This window comes from Brienomyrus brachyistius, chromosome 1 (assembly GCF_023856365.1).
Source record: "Brienomyrus brachyistius isolate T26 chromosome 1, BBRACH_0.4, whole genome shotgun sequence".
Taxonomy (NCBI): domain Eukaryota; kingdom Metazoa; phylum Chordata; class Actinopteri; order Osteoglossiformes; family Mormyridae; genus Brienomyrus; species Brienomyrus brachyistius.
The window spans coordinates 34,142,241-34,160,444 of NC_064533.1; the positions used below are offsets into that span (position 1 = coordinate 34,142,241).

At 41.0% G+C, this 18,204-nt stretch overlaps 1 long non-coding RNA gene across 3 annotated transcripts; it reads left to right on the plus strand.

Moving 5' to 3' along the window:
• The first annotated feature begins 6,785 nt into the window (after positions 1 to 6,785).
• On the plus strand, positions 6,786 to 14,324 carry LOC125733375 (uncharacterized). Of its 3 annotated transcripts, XR_007392737.1 has the most exons (4): positions 6,786 to 6,907; positions 7,543 to 7,603; positions 13,678 to 13,802; positions 13,945 to 14,324. It is a non-coding gene; the product is annotated as an uncharacterized LOC125733375 (long non-coding RNA). The 3 variants fall into 3 exon arrangements; XR_007392731.1 differs by lacking the exon at positions 7,543 to 7,603 and having other exon boundaries at positions 13,924 to 14,324; XR_007392725.1 differs by lacking the exon at positions 7,543 to 7,603.
• Positions 14,325 to 18,204: the final 3,880 nt, after the last annotated feature.

The following is an 18,204-nucleotide window of genomic DNA, read 5'->3' on the forward strand; positions in this document are numbered from 1 at the left end:
AGGGCACATTACCCAGTCGACGGGTGCCAGTGCCATTTGGGAAATACTGTTCCATTCAGAGAATAAGTGTTCTGCGACAATGTCATGATAAGTGTCATGCATCAAAGTACCCTCCACATGAATGGCTGGACCCAGGCCTCCCAGAGTATGATACTCCCTCCATTGTTTTGTCTTCTTCCTACAGTGCATCCTGGTACCATCTGTTCACCAGGGAAACTGCGCACACATACCTGACCCATCCGCATTATGTAAAAGGAAATGGGATTCATCTGACGAGGTGGCCTTCTTCCACTGGTCCAAGGTCCAGACCTGGTCACATGCCCATTGAAGGCACTTTCACCAGTGGAGAGGGGTAAGCATGGCATTTTAACTGGTCTTCAGCTGAGCAACTCCATGAGACGCAGGGTACGATGCCCTGTGTGTCGTCAGGTAAGCTCAGGTTGGGGAACATGCATTGATGTAGCGTGTTGCCGGACCCACCACATGACAAAACACCACGGGACCCTGGCTGGAAAGCCCCCAGGCAGACACATGGTCCAGTCCCACCCTCCGGAAATGGCCACTCATCCGCTGCTGCCAGGTGTTACATGGGTCTCAGCAATGAAGAGTCTGTGAGCTGGATGACCCCTAGGGAAACCACATGGCTGTAGTGCTGTAACTTATGCTCGATCACAATGCAGGCAATGTGCCTCCTGTCAGGACTCCCCTAGCAACTGTTCGTTCGACACATAGTTAAACCCGTAGTACCCAAGGATTCTCTGAAGAGACACAGTACCGAAGGAGTCCAGTCTCTGTCTCAGCTCACTGGATAGCATCCATGTTTCACAGCCATACAGCAAGATGGAGCACCAGGACACTAAAGACTTGGACCTTCATCCTCTTGCAAAGATATTGAGAGCACCACACACCCCTTTCCAGTGACCTCATGACCCCCCATGCTCTCCCAATCTGTCTGCTGACTTCATAGTCACCAGAGATATGAATGCTACTGCCAAAGTAAGTGAATCTCTCAAGAAATTCAACATTCTCCCTGCAGACAGACACACTACTGATATATTTGCCTAAGAGCTCATTAAAGGCCTTGATATTAGTTTTTAACCAGGACACCTGCTATTCCAGACTCCTTACTCAGACTATCAACAGCTCTGATCTGAGCCTCCATTGACTCCACAAAGATCACAGCATAGCCGGAAAAGTCATGATCAGTAAATCTTTCTCCACCAACAGATGCCCCACAACTGCTGGACCCCACGACCCTACACAACACCCAGTACATGTAAGCATTGAACATATCAAGGACACACCCATGGCAAATTCTAGAATCAACTGCGAAGAACGCAGAGGTTCTCCCTCCACTCTGCACAGCACTAGCAACACCAGTGTACAGGCCGGCCATGATGTCCAGTAACTTCGGGGGGATCCCGCAAAGTCTCAGGATGTCCCACAGGGCAACTCGATCAACTGAGTCAAAAGCTTTATGAAAATCAAAATAAAAACTGCAAAGAACTTCTGCCAATATTCGTGCTTGTGTTCCATGAGAATCCTCAGTGCTAAGGTTCACTCAATGATTCACTTTTTAGCCGTAAAACCAGACTATTCCCGTCGCTGGTAGGCAAGCAATTGATCAAAGATCCTATTCAGGATGACTCTATCAAGGACCCTGCCCAGCACTAAAAGCAGTGTTATCCCCCTGTAATTGCCACAATCCAGGCGATTACCCTTCCCTTTCCAAATAAGGTATGTTGTGACAGTCATTTTCTACCCAGCATTAATCGTTTTCATCAGTTGTGCCACAGTTGCCTTTCTCCTGCTCTGTACTAGATGGGACAGTCTCTGTTGCCCCTGCACATCAATGAGCTGTGGGTGCTCGACAGTATAGGATCACTCACACACACGCACACAAAGGTGGTCTACCTATCTAAATAGGGACTGTCCATTCATTTCTATGGGAAAAACCCTAATCTCAATCACGACACCCCTAACCCCTACCCAGCCCTAACCTTAGCCATAATTAACCAACCAAAATACAAGAGTTTTGGCACTTTTACTTTTTTCATTTACAGATTTTTATAAAACTGAGGTTATGCAAATGGTGACCTGAAGAAGTGTCCCCAAGAGTAAGGAAGTTTCAGGTTTTATCGCACTTTGGGGACATTTTGGTCCCCAAATGTGATTTATGCAAAAACACACACACACACACACACACACACACACACACACACACACACACACACACAAGAATAACAACCATCCGAGCCTTGATTTAAAAGCTGGTACCCCCTTTGGTGGCCAAATCTAGGAGGGGGGGGGTAAACACTTACAGTAGGTACTAGGTAAGAAGGAAACAAAGATGAAACAAAGAGTGCTGGTGTTTTAAGAATCCAACATGCACCCCCCACCTCCATGATTTGCTTGTTATGTGTCTTGTCTAAGTTTTTACCATTTGTCAATATAAATATCTAGATGTTATGTCTGTATGTTCCTTTAAATGATCTTAATTTTCTTGGCCTCATGAAGGTATCTCACATATTACTGCCTATTCTATCTTCCTCACATAAACAAAAGAAAATGCAAATATTGTAATTACTGCCATTTCATAAAAAATTACCTTTTTTGCAACCTTCTTATTCCCACAGCCAAGCTTTTAGGCTCCTGAACATAAATAGCAGTGCCCCTTTCTATATCAATAGAAAAATGTTTAACCTTCTAATAAATATTCTCCATGGAGTTTCTTTCCACTCATCACTTCATAAAAATACCTTTGAATGCAGATTTTGAATTAACTTGGTCGGTCTCTGTGGAGATTGATCTTTTCATCAAAAGCTAAAGATGTCTTTGAAAGAAAATAGATAAAAGGTTTTGTTGGAAGTATTAAATGACATAATGAAGTTTTTCATGTAGCTGTAAAATAGTTTTAATTATTTTTAATGAAGCAGTTTCTGTGGTGTATGGTTCTTAACCATTGGTAACACAATCAACTTCCCCTTGCTTCTGCTCCAATGCAGCCTCCTTGTCAATATGTGCAATCAACAGCACTGAATATGTAGCTGATAGTTATGCCATTAACAGTTCTTTCCATGTGTTTGCTCTTAACGACTTCCAGCTTTTGCAAGCAGAAGCATCCTGTTTCCTGCCCTTTGAGAATGCCTGCTGTAACCATATACATGTATTCCTACCTTAATTTTCAGCATGTGAACATTTGTATAACCTCTAGGTGGGAGCATTGTCACATATATTTATATCTATGTCACTAGAATACTGTTTTTACAGAGACAGTGGGCCAGGCTATACGGCTTTTTGATATCATTAGATTAAGCAATGCTCTTCTTTCTTCATCAGGTCTGGGGATTTTCTATGTTTTGTCAGAGCATACATATGCAGCCTCATTGTCCCTGAGAGTAACCTGTCTCCAGTGGTGTGATTTATCTATTATTGATATTTTCTACATCACTACTCACACACAAATGGGATATTGCATTTATCCTATGTCCCAATGTGGCTATACTGTCTCTCAACATGCTGAAAAATATCCCAAGTGTGGCTCTCTTTTCCCGGTGGAGTTCATATGTGTATCTCACGTATGTGTTCAACAAGAGAACACAGGATGTGAGTCTCCTGAGCAGCATGAATTACCATGCATGTAGAATAACATGCATGCCCTATTATTCCCCACCTCTCAGTAGAGGTAACATCTCCTTGTCTCTCCTCACAGGCCACTGTGTTCTCATATAAAGGATTCTGATTTAATTGCATGGTATAAGATGGCCTCCATAGGAGATGCTCTGCCCTCATTTGTCTACCATGTCACAAACCCTCCACTGCCACAACATCCTCCTTGATTAATTTCTAGCAAAACAGACTGTTTAGCTTCCCTAATTAGAAAGAAATTGATCTATATTTGAGCATATGCACTGAAAAGCCGTAACATGAAAACCACCTGCCAAAAACTGTGTAGGTCCCCTCATGCCACCAAAACAGCTCTGACCCATCAAATCATGGACTCCACAAAACCTCTGAAAGTGTCCTGTGGTCAAACTAACATCCACAGGCCACCTTCTTCCATTGCTCCATGGTCCAATTCTGATGCTCACATTGTCCACTGATTGCACTTTTGGTGGTGCAAAGGGGTCAGAATGGCCACTCTGACCATTTTGTGGTTGCACGGCTCCATGCACAGTATGCAGCAATGCACTGTGTGTTTTGACATCTTTCTATCATAGTCTGCATTTACTTTTTCAGCAATTTGTACTACAATACCTCTCCATTGGGATCGGATCACCATTGTTCCCCAAGCACGTCAATGAGCCTTGGGCGCCTATGACCATGTGACAAATGACACTGCAGAGAGAGGCATCGCTATGATACAGGAAAACAGTGGCTTTCCGACAAATAGTGAAGAACAAACACAGTCTGTTTTACAAGTTGTTGCTGGGTATCGAAAGCTTTTCCCTGACAGTAACAAGATGATTGTACTTCATGGACTTTCTGCATCTACGAGTCAACCATCAACCTTTGCATGAATGACGATTATGACATCAATTACTTTAGTTAACACTAGTTAATACCATCTCAAATTTCTGGTTTTTACCTGAATAGAAAAGTAGCCTGACTTGTAATAAGTTGCACAATGTAGTAATGATGTTACACAACAGTTGTTCGTTAGTGACATTTGAATTTACCGCTTAATGCCTATCATTGCCTACTAATTGGGTTTTTGAAAAATTTAATAGTTCAGAATGCTTGAGCACACCCTTAATGTCAACTAAATTCAATAAATTTTTGTACATTTCTCTTTTAATGAGTGGAGATTTGGTTGAGAGGGTGAGAGGTTGAAAAACCCAAGGTTGAAAAACAAGGGTCACCTTAAGCCATAGCTATTACTCTTTTACTCTATTATGACTCCAGCTATTGCCTTTCTACATAGTTAACATGCACACAGCAAATCCAGACAAATCCAGGTAATTCTCCAAATTTAAAAAGTGTAAATAAATGTATTTCTCTATCTTAGTGGGACCGCTGGCACTGGGAAGATGCAGTTCGGTAAAACCTGACTGCTGTGCTGCTGATTGACTTTTCAGTTCTCGCACCTTTCGGCTGTGTATGGCTATTTTAGCAGGGAACTTGGTCTCGTAGCCTTTGTGCTTTTCATTTAGAAATGCCGCTCCAAATTTCCCTTCTTCGGTAAAGCTACGCTCGCATTGCGTATAAGACACATGGACTTCGAATTTAAGTAAACAAAAAAACAATCCTCTTCCCAATCTGAATGAAAATGATACCGTTTTGATCTTTTGGCTTCTGACATGTTTGCGTGCTAAATGTTTACAGTACAAGATTAGTTGCACACACAAAAATAGGCGGGCACGTGCAAGTGCAATGCAATTCGCGATCGACTGAGAATTACTCCGATTGATTGTTTGGGCACCCCTGCTTTAAGCACTATTTCATGCAAATATTGATGAATGTACGTTTGGTTGAGTTTTACTGCATCAGGTCCCTAACAGCTACGAGACTCACAGATCCACTTGTCTTTGGCAGCCTCTCAAGCTGAGCTCTCCCACAGGGGAGAGCAAAACCGAGAAACAAGAGTTTTTAATTTCCATACCAGCTTCTCCACCTGCTCTCCCTGGCTGTTTAATAACCATAGAAATAAGCCTCCAGGAAAAATAAGGTGGAGAAAGGAAATTATATGCATACTCTGGTTTCTTTGCAAATGTTCCAGTTAGTTTTTTTTTATTAGATTTTTTTGTATGCTGCAAATTGGCACCAGGAAACTTTACAAGGCAACAAATTATTACCTTCTTCCAACTCATTTTAAGTGTATGAGACAGACAAAAAGCACAAGGTAATAAATGCTATATACATTTTTTGGTGATATAAACTAATATCCAGTTTACGTCTCGGGTGGAATAGTGACTTCCCATTCTGAAAATTTTTTGTGTAAACTTTTATAGAGTGTAAGGCAAGAAACAAAGTTTGAAGTACAAAAATACCTCCACTGAATTAAATTCTGTCCCTACCCTCTTGTTCATGTGGGTTGGTTAACAGAGTTTCTTTTCTTGCATAGGTGGCCTGCTTTAGCGCAAACATCTACTCCGAAGGTCTTACTGTCCAGTAGCTTTATTAGGAATGAGAGGGGTTTGCAGGTTTGGGGATCACTTATCTATTTGAGGATCACATTACATTTGTGACTAATTTTTTCTATTAGTGTGGCACGTTAGCCCATACTGGTACAACACATTTAGATAAGAATGCAGCATCTGCAGTGTAAGGAGTTAACCAAATGGGGTTTTATTGTTTTAGCGTGAAGAGCATGGACATCGTATCTGTAAACTCACTCATTCATCTCGGGATGCGTAATCATAACTAATATCACAAATATCAACAGATACTTCTCACAGCATTAAATAATAATAGAAAATAATATAAAGATGCAGAAAAGAGTATACTCTTATTGCGAATATAACTCGGTATACCCTGAACAGAACTGGTTACACACATATATTTGCATTCCCTTGATAGCAAATTATAAACTAGAGTTGGGCAATATGACCTCAAATTATCATTTTTTTCGGTATTTGGATTGTGACGGTATTATATATTAATTTTTTGCATGTTTTGGCAGGAGTACTGTAGCATGTCCCTTTATGACTAATTAAAAAATATTTCATAATATATTAACTACAATTAAGATGGGTATAGGCGATTTTATTTCGAAAAGACATACTATGTGTCACAGGTAATGTTTTCTCATATTTGTTTTTAAATTATTGCATCAACAAGCTGCTTCTGCAGGAAACAGTGCATTCTACAGCTCATTTCAAATAAAACGCAGGGCTTCCAACTTCGGTCAGCTGACTGGAGTGAGATTTTCAATTCGAGACAAGTCTGCATGCAAACGCATTTACATGTATGTAACTATTTTATTACCTACTAAATAGTTTGTAGGGTTTGCTTTTGTCATAAGATTTCTAGTGTGGGTTTGAAAACCTGAGTGTTACGCCAGATGCGTGAGTCTTGAGAATTGGCAACCCTGAAAACGTACGCTTTTTGTTTCACGAGTTGATTTGTATAAAAATGACAAAATCTCTGTAACTGCTGTTAGCTTATAGTGATCGTGGCGGCTGCTGAAATACCAGCGTTTCACCCGCAAACATAAATGCATACATACGAAAAGCTCTAATAACCGCCATTGGCTTAGCAACCGTAACAGTAGCTCAAATACCAGCGTTTCACCCACTTTCATGGTGCTCTGCGATATCGCAACATTCTGAAATGTACACAATTAGTCAGTAAACAAACTACGTGAACCCGCATTAGGATATAAATTTAATCTCATCAACCGCCTTTTGCGTTTAGAGAGTTTTTAGACGATTTACACACTTCAGCGTCTATCCGAGACTCGGTGCTATAACCTTTACTAAATCATTGTTTTCGTCATTGTCTATGAAGTAACTACACAGGGAACATTCTCGGTGAGGGGTGTAGTAGTTACCTGCAATGTAAGGAGATAACCAGATGGTGTTTTATTGTTTTAACTCGAAGAGCATGGACATACGCGTACACTTTATGACAGCGTCTCGTTCTCTGCGGCGCAGTTCTGGAGGTAAGTGTAATCCCACCCCTGGTGGAACCTCCTAATTTGCCAAGTAAACTCATACCTCGGCACTTCTGTAAGATGCAGGATACACTTTTCCTCTCCTTAACCTTAAATTAAGATCTCATCACTATCCACAAACGTAATTTTTATTTGTGTTGTGTAAAATCATATCCACAAAAATACAGAACGATTTGTACATGTGACATAGATTCTACACATTTGTGGATCACTTCCGGTCTATCTGTGGGTCACATGACATTTGTAACTTCTCACGTATTTGTGGATTTTTGTCTAATTTGCATGGCAACTGATCTATGGGGGAAAATCACGGATATGAGATGTAGTTACTAGCTGCACAAGCAAGTTGAGACATATTCTAAGAAGGCTAAAATAAAAGAGTTCAAAGTTGTCTATTGTAGGCACTATACCAGCCAGCCACCAGGAGGTGCTGCCGCTGGGACCACTTTAGTTACATTTTGGCTCCAGGGGGCACCCCTTAGGGAAAAGGGTCAACAGGAAATTGCCCTGGGGTTATAAAAGACCAGGACACCTGTACCTCACTCTCTTTTCTCAGATTCCTCTTTCTCTTTTCCCTCCTTTTTGGCTCTTTGTTCCTTTGTCTTTTTCTGTCTTTTTGTTCTCCTTTGTTCTCTACCCATGTGGCTGTGAAACTGCCCAAGTCTCTTGCTCGAGCCAGACCCATGTCATGAAGGATTGTATTAATGAATGAACCAATTACCAATGAAGTAACCAATTATCAAATTATTACCCAACAACAGCAGCTGGTGCCCTGTAGTTCCTGGTTTCACTCCCCCAGATTTTCACTTTGCACTTTCAACTGTGATGATTACACATCAGACATACACTGATAGAGAAGGGTGCTCTGTTCATCCCCATCAGGACAGCCGTAGTCCACAGTCTCCTCATCAGTTTATGTCTGGTGACCACTTGCACACCTGCCCCCATTCTTTTCAAGGCTTAGAGGCACACATAACTGACCACCATAGTGAAGCCCGTATATTCGACGTCACTCTCTCTATAATCGGAAGTATTCACAGTGGCTAGAAACCTAACAAGATATAAACTGGGCCTAACGTTGAGGAACTTGGCGACAAGATTACTCATCAGAATATGACAGGGAGTACCGCAAGCCTGACTATTGGCCCCAACTACAGAGACACATCCCTGAATATACTGATGGCCACAACATGGGGCAACTCAATGCACAACCTGTCACTATTAACTTTAGCAAAAAAACAATCTTGAAATCTCACAATTATTTCAATCATACACATTAAGCATAATCGCCATGAACTCCTCTATGACTTTTATAGCAGTCTGAGGCAGGCTTACTTCTGAGGGTAAAACCAACCAGGCCTGGAAGATTACAGAGCTTTCAAATCTCTAAATGTGACTGTTCTCCCTCTGGTGCAATACCCCCTTTCCCCCATTAGTAAATTTTACTGACAACATTCCTGCCCCTACCCTGATCAGTAAGTTTTACTGCTGTCATCCTCAGACTTTGATTAGAATATTATTTATACTTCAGTGTTCATAATTCACTCTCGTTTCTCTTTCAGCTCCAAAAATATCTCCAATGGCCCCCTACCCATGTCAGCCTAGGGCCCCCAGAGAAGTTAGTCTGCTCCTGGACATAATAATATTTGATGATGCACAAAGTGTTTAACTTATCAAGTTTTAAGTATTGTTAACTTCATGGACGTTATATTATCAGCAAAAAAATCTTTATCTAGATATAGTTTGGTACTTAGTTGGCTAGACAGCTAACTGATGGAAACATGACTAGCAGCAAAGTATGACAACCGCATAAAACCATATGTGTCTCACAGTAGAAACTAGGGGCAACAGGGTCAGGCTGGGGGGGTCTTGAGGATCCCAGGATACTGGGTGTCTGCCCCAAGAACCTTTGGGGCTTCAGTGTTGTTAAGGGGTCAGTGGAGCTGGATGGCACCAAGGTGACTGCTGGGCCAGGACCAGAAGGCACCAAGGGATGGAATCCAGTACTAGAGCAGAAGGGTGCCATGGAAACTGCAGGGCAGGGGGGCACCACCGGGACTGCTTGACTGGGACCCAAGGGTGATGTGGGACATGCAGAGCAAGAGCAGAGGCGGGGGCAAGGACAGGGACAGGAGGGCGCTAAGGGGCTGTCAGGGTAGGAACCAGAACTGGAGCAACTGCCATAGACAGCATGCCCCCATCTTCCTCTCCAGGAGACAGACTCTGCCAGCCCCTTTCCTAAACCCCCACTGATGCCAGTGTCCACCCTGCAACTTGGGACAAGGACAACCTGAATCATGGATGAGGGTCGGGGCCCATAGCATGGGACCCAGGGCAAGACGTAGAGGGTTAGGGGCTGGCAGCGGCCAGAGATTTGAGCTAGGGGCTGGCGACGACTAGAAGGGGGGAAGGTGGGCGCCGGAGAGACCTCAGCCAGCGGCGAGATGGGTGTGGGCGAGGAGTCTGGGGATGAAGCAGGGTGAAGCCAGGGTGCTTTGAGGTAAGAGGGGTGAAGCCAGGGCACTTTGAGATGAGTGGAACAGGCTGGATGAGTGAAGAGAATCCGGGCAGGACGGAACCGGGAAGCATGGAGATGGGCAGGACGGGGCAGCTCTCTCCAGGCTAGAAGCCAGGAGTGAGGCTGGATCCATTGGGACACCTGGAGGCAGATGGGAGGAGCTGGGACACCTCCCTTGGGCCAGGCATTTGCATTACTGGTCAAGTGATCCCCTTGCAGCCAGGAGTTGGAATCATCACATTGGCAAGGATGGGTCTGGGAAAACTAGCTGGGACTGAGGCAAGCTCGACTGGTTTAGCAGGGGTCTCACCCAGATCGGATATGGAGGCTGTGACAAGGGGCTCGACTGGACTAGGAACTGGTGTGGACAGGGTGGCACCCTCTGGGTTGAAAGCTGGAGTTGTATTTGGGACAGGAACAGGCTCAGGGTCGGGCTTGTGGGCTGGTTCAGCCCAGAACATAATTAACTTTCTATGGTGTTGAGAACAAATGGGGAGCTTTGGGGAGTCAGCGGCGATGTCGGTGGAGAGTAGTGAGGTTGGAGATATTGGTCAGTCCATCCTGGGGTTGGGGAATGACCAGATGAGTGGGCTCTCACCAGCTCCACCTCCCAGGCCTTAGATTCAGCTCTTCCAGCAAATCTCCCTCCTGAGTGAGTATAGCAGTTAGCTCTGGATAGCTGTTAGGTGAAACGTGGATTTCCATCATTCTGTCATGACAGAACGGAGGACACAGAAGCGGGAATCGGGGTTTATTCACAGAACTGAACTTACAAACAAACTGGATCATATGCTATGAAAAAAGAGAAGGTTATGGCATGAGGACCACAGAAACACAACGTCAATGACAGAACTGGGGATCATAAGCCAGGGAAGCACTTACATACCGGACTAACAAGGGAACACAATGAGAGGCAGCTGGTGTGAATCACAGGAGGACAGGAATGAGATGGACAGGCAGGGAGGAAACAGTAGGATCAAGTGGGGCAGGACATGTCAAGTACAGCCAAACTATTTCCCCTATTTTAAAAACATAGCCCTATAAGGAAACATAACCTAAAAGAACAACTGAGCATACTTTTCAGGTGTTTTCTTTTGAGGTGGTGAAAAAGTTTCATAGTGCTGCCATCTGACATTCAAACCTTATCTTTCTATACACGCACACACATACACATGCATTATCTCACATAATACTTTATGAGTTGCCTTATATGTATGTTGCACTATTGTCCTGGAGGAACTTGTTCCTCCTACTGATGCACATTTTTGGGTGATAAGATACAAAATTTTGACTGCAGGTTTTCCTGTTTTTCATGAACAGTCACATCCACTGAAATTTGGGGCTTCTATTTCTTTCCCACTCAGAAAGCGAGACAGTCAGCATATTGACTGGTGTTTGTTTTTCACGCCTAGCCAAATGGATTATGGATGGCTTAGAATCAATGGTGAATGCAGATTCCTGCTGTGCAAGCTGGCAACAAACTACGTGTTTGCGGTAGATGTGATTTGGAAATTAGAGTCAGATGCTCATTCGTATTTCTTACATTAATATGGTGCAAATGTGCCCATGAATGTGGTATATGAAGTTGCATGAATATGTACTGCCAATGGTAAACACATTATTATAGGTTTGGAGCACCATGGGTCTGGTCAGTTGTTGTGTGCTTAAGCTTTGGAATGGCTTAAAGTCATTTTAAATTTGGTATGATTGTTAACGCCAGGTATGGTGGTTCCAGCATCTTAAAAATAGTCATCCTTCTGGGATTTTCACTACTATGGTGTCTACAATGTCTAATAAAAAAGCATCAGTTAGTTGTACTACAGAAAATATTTACAGTTATTAGAGAGGTCAGAGGAGAATAGCCAGACTTGTTAAACGGAGGCCACAAGTGCAAAAATAACACCTCAGTACAACAGTGGTGTCCAAAAAGACATCTCTCAACACATGACCTGTCTATTGTTGAAGTGGTTCTGTAGAGAAAAAGTGGTCCTATCAGATACAAAGTAGGGTTAACGTGCAAAGTGACTACTGGGTGCTTATTTGTATTTATCAATATAAGAAAGACTCAGCATCAAAAATGTAAAATGAATTTACGTAGAAACATGACCCTTTTCTCATGTCTATACGAAATGCTATGTGGGGCTTTTGATTTATTGAATTATCTTGTAATATATCTAAAAGTAATTCACATTTCATTACTTACTCATTAGTTATTTCCTTAAGATGTTCTTTTTGTTTGGTTGAGCTAAAAAACACGCCGGCAAGAGTCTCTGTATGACCATAAGTCCCGACGAGGCTGAATGTATTTAATGACAGCCCGATTGAAGCCGAGCGAAGGGAGTAACTTGCAGACTCCAGGACTGCGGGAGATGGCTGCTGGTGTCCTACTGCTGTGCCAGGTTCATATGACTCTGAGAGTGATGAATGGTATGAATGGGTGAATAACGGTGGGCAGATTGAACACCTACCAAAAACATACAGAAAAATAAAGGAATGTCAAAGTATTGCTGAAGTACTAGCTGTCAAAAACTACAGTCGGTGACTCAGACAAGGTCCAGATTGTTCTCTGGCATGGTCAGGAAGGCCTTGTTTTACAGAGACTACTGGGAGAGTGGCAGCAGCTATTGCGGTCATTCGTTTTCAGTTGATGCCTATTGCAGGCGTGGCCCTATGGCTGAACGCTGGGCGAGGGGGCATGATATTCCACAGGTGGCTACTGTTTGAGGTGCAGTGCCTCTCAGCTGGTGGAGTATAAGTCACAGAGGTACCATCACAATGTGTTCTTAAAACATGAAGGTGCTTGTTTAAAATTTATGTCCTAGCTAAGCTAGCTCAGATGCTTCAATGTAAATAAAAAAAACTATAAAATGAATAAACTGTTATTCTAACATCTGCGCTTACCATTACTACGGCACTATTGAATAATTAAAAGATATATGGAAATTATTATCTGATAAATTGCTCAGTTAGTTGAAATAGTTAGCCAGAAAGATCCCAACAGAAAATACAACTCTTCTCAGTCTCCTCATAATTCAATCACCTTCTGCTGTTAGAAAATTGTAGAAGAAATTGTCCACTTGGACAAAAGTGCTGCCTCTGAGCATAGAGAATAACATTATAGGTTTATGAAAAAGAAAAGCTTAGCCATTTATTTTCCACCATGCAATCCTTTTTTAAATTTTACCTTTGGGAGAGTGTTTGCTTAATAAATCTAAAGCAAATTTGAAAAAGAATGGAAGTGAGACATATTATTGTCTTATATATCCCTTGACAAACAATCTGCCAGTGTTTAAAATTCCCATGAGCCTTCCCCATAAACCATCAGCCGTGAGACTGGATTTCAGAATGCGGATATTAATAGTGAGCCTATAACAGCTTTGAAGTTCCATCACTATTGCACTAATAATCTCTTCTTATTCATATTCTATATTCTGCTTTGTTGACTATCAATACAAACGTAGCAAAAGGGGCCTTAGACAGTTATTCACAGATTGTGTTTTTTTAACTGATGAATATGTGTCTGCCTTTTTGGCTCCCCATCCAGAGTTATTCCCTGCCTTGTGCCTGCTGCTTCTGGGATAGACCCCCATGGGAACTCCAGGACCCTGCGTAGCATAACGGAGCATAGAAAATGGATGGATGGATTGGTGGAAAAATTAAATACACAAGGTAACCAATAAACCTATTGGATCATCAGTATTGTAACTATTCAGTAAATTCAATTCCATTGATAACTTTCATTGTCATTTTATTTGTCATTACTTGGTGTTTTGCTATGTATTTGATGCAGAGTTTTCTTGTCTCATGGAAGATGCACCTAGGAAGTTAATATACAGAAAGACATATGGAAGAAGAACACATGGAAACTTCAATCAAGGAGGCTTGAACCTGGGCCACTGGTGTTTTATGGGTAAAAGTACTACCATGTGCAATTGTCACTTCTTTGGAGAAGGTTAAATTATGTCTCTTGTCATTTTGTAGCTGTGTATATTGCTTTTAATGAAATGACACTGAATAGAACCCATTTGGAATATTTATGAAACTAGCACTGCATGAAATTAGTTTTTGCTTAATGTGCCTTTGCATGAATGCTTTTCTGATACAATGTAATCTTATAAGTGGACTGGAATCATAGAATAGAACAGAGGAAAAAGAAAAAAATGGCAAAAAATTAAATTATTTTTGAACTAATGTTTCCTTATTAGAATCAGTTAATCGACTCAGGTTGTTTATGGATTGCTTGCTGAATTATGTCCAACACATTGTTAAAATTTTATGTGCTAACTGGTGTCTACCAAAAGTAAAAGAAAACTCTGTAGCCATATTGGTATTTTCATTCAGTCTTGTCTGTCTTGTAATGGGTCCTACAGGGAACCTGGTGAATGGGGCAGGCAGATCTGTCTGAAAGAATCTGGCAGGTTCCAATAAAGTGCGACAGGTTGGCTCCCGAGTTGGAAGCTAATGGCAATTAAAACCATGACCAGCAAAACATTTTCCAGGATATTTAATAGTACATTTGGTTTAGTTTTTATCAAAAATTACATAATACCCTGTACTATGGGCAATAAATTGCTGGTGGTAGGAAACAGAGGCTAGGAAGTGAGCAAGGTGCTATAATGAAGATTTATTGAAACCTGACTTTCTGCGAGTACTATGGAAAGTAACACCTGGTTCTGTTCCTAGTGCAAAAACTGAATAACTGTAATATTCCAACTCAAAGTCAGCTCCTAGCAATGTCTCTCATTTCAGTGAAATATGGAACTTAAACACACAGACAAAGTACAAAATAAAGGTGTATTATTTGCAGTAGTAATTTCAGCTTTAAAAACAGGGCATACATATGGTTTCCATCTGGGGTAGAGGCAGAAATTGTGAGCGTTGTGGAAATGCATTTTTCTAAAAAATGATGAGCTTGAGGGGTAGCTCAGTGGGTAGCACTGTTGCTTCTTACCCCATGGGGGGGTTTACGTCCTACCTCCACTGTGTGTGACTGCAAAGTTTGTATGTTTTCTCACTGTTGTGTGGGTTTCCTTCTGCAATCCAAAAATCTGCAGCTAGGCTAACTGGGTTCTCTTATTTGCTTCTAGTGTATGATTGCGTGTGTGCTTGAATGTACCCTTAGATGTACTAGTATCCCATTCGGGGTGTACCCCTGCCTTGTACCCTATATGGTCAGCACCCCCTTGTGATCCAAATTAATAGTTAAAAGATGGATGGTCGGGTTATAATTTTGAAAGTCAATGCTATTTTATCCACACACAAAAAAAATAGAAATAAATCCTAAATTCCTGCCTACATCATAGAACTACATATGATATACTTTTGCGAGTTAATTTTTCAGCTTGAATGTTGCAGCTGATGTAGCACATTCTCTAATATTACTGGGCAGTGCAAACCCTGTTCAGTGCCCACTATCTATTCTCCAGAACCTTGCTGTTCATTGAGAGGAAATATTAATTGAGTTGGTCTATTGCCTCAGCAAGCGAGAATATCTATTTGATATGCAAAAAAAGTATTCCTCCTGTATGAAATGATCATTATGCATATTTGACACTGCAGAATATTTGCACTGCAGACTTACAGTGTTGTGCTTTGGTCTTTACTCTCATTTCATGTAGAGCACTCTGCAGCTTTTTATGGTGTCTATTCTGCATAATCAGCATACATTTAAGTGAGCTGCATGGCAAGGAGTCACATATATGCTATTATGAATCACATTACAGTACTACTATATATAATAATAGCTCGAAAGAGGAAGTTCTGGTGAATGATTATAGTCAGCGGTCAGTTAGTTGGGGAAGTAATTTGGGGGCACTATGTCAGCTTATCATCAGGGCGGTTTAATCTTTCTATTATTTCTTTCTAAAAGGTGAAGGATAAAATGTTGTAATTCCATTCTGAATGTACATCCTTAATTCCTCACCATCCTTATCCTGGGTTTTAGGATAGCAGTAGCAGGGACAACTTTTCTATTGCTATCCAAAGCTTGTCTTTAATTTAAATGGATGGATTGCCATTCTGTCTAGAAGGTATCCTACCTTATTCCTCATGCTATCTGAGATAGGCTCCATGGTTGCTTCGACCCTGTATTGTATGCTGCAAACAGTTCTGGAAAATGGATGGCTGTACTATATAGTTGTTCAAGTATTATGTTATTAAAAGGCTTTTAGTATTATTGATTGGGTAAGATGTACTGTAGAAATGGTTTGCATTTTGCATTATAAACATTGTGTAATTCAGTTAAAAATACAACATACAAAAAGGAAATAAAAGCTGTTTTCCCACTTAACACACAACTTTTTGAAATATTGCCTTGCCCGTTCCTCAGGGCTGCAGTCATTTGTCCACTTGACTTATACTTAGGTACTTATTCAAGTATTCTTGAGGACCGTGTCCGTTGCACTTTCATATATTTTAAAATTTTCTTCACTAAGTGGGGATCTATGAAGGTTTATTTCATTTCTGTACACACAGAATTTTGTTACACTGAGTGCTCCAGAGAAGAAAACCGCGAGTCACAATTTACTCAATTTTATTGCTTTTTGACACATTAAAAAGTTATATGTGCTTGTCTCAGGGGAAAGTGGGAGAAAAGATCAAAAGAAATATTCTGTTATCAAAAAACCCATTTATGGGACCATACTATGTCATAACCTAAGACTAAAACCAACAAATATTATTTAAGATGACATAGACTGAAATGTAAATTCAGATTTTTTATTTATAGGAATGCTGCATATTTATAGCTGTTAGTTTGTTTGTTTCTTGTTAATTATTTTAGAACACAGAGGAAAGACCATTTTGGTTGGGCAATACTGTGGCAAAGTGGGTAACACTGTACTTCATGCCTCCAGAATTGGGGTTTGAAGCCTGCCTATTTGTGGAGTCTGCATGTTTTTGTGGATTTCCTCCAAGTGCGTCGATGTCCTCCTGCAGTCCACAGGCGTGCAGTCTGGTGAACTGGCATCCTATCTAGGGTGTTCCCATGCTATTATAGTTCATTATTGAAACTATTAGAGTAGATCTATAAGGTAGATTTGAATGTTAACAATCTATTCTATGCTTCAAAAATTCTTGATTTTACTTTGAAAGTATTCACACTTCTGCTTGCATAGCACTTTTCAAATGCATTCAATGTGAAATCAGCAACTGCTGGCAGTTTTAAAAATGGAAAAAGCAGCTATATTATGCCAGGCCTCTTTATTCACAAGCAAAGGATTTGTAACTTCTTTCATCTATGTGCTCAAGTCCATTCATCGCTAATGGAACCTTTGACGTGCTGATGCAAGTGATTACTTTCCAAAATTGATATGTATATTTTTTCCACTTATATATCACAATTTTTGATACCAGGTTTATTTATCTTCAAGATGTATTTTTTTATATAGCATTGAAGTGGGAGTGAACTGGTGATGTAAGTTAGCAAATAAATATCAGTAGGTAACATTATGATCTGACAGATGATTAACAGTGCATATACACAAATAGAATTTTGTCTATGGGAGAGCAGCTCCTTAAACTGACACAGTTGCATACACACACAGACACAAATATATGAAAGCACAGTTTAAATGCGTTTTATGGATTTTTACAACTTACAAAACAGGAGACTGGACAACCGCAAACTGTACCATCCAACCACAATACCAGTTTCCTGACAGGCGCGAGAGACTATTGAAGAGTACACAGGAAACCTGTACCATTTGGGATTTGTAGCTGTTGACTGCCATAAACTAGATGGAAATCAGACTAAAAAGTTCAGTGATGAAATATTGATTAAAATCAGTTTCAACAAACCAAGAGACAATGAACAATGAACAAAGTAAAACTCTAGCCTCTATCTAAATCAAATTTGGAGATGGCTGCTTCTGGTTCAAAGCAAGGTCACTGAAATTTACACAAGTGGCTGAAAGTAGGAAAGTAACACATTATTATTATAATTATTATTATTATTAGGTGATGCTTTACATTAATAATGCGCTCATAGAACATTCATAAGCAGCATGTCAGTATACCTTAACATGTCTTAAAGCATTGCATTTATAACACTTTCAGTGAACAAGATATTAGG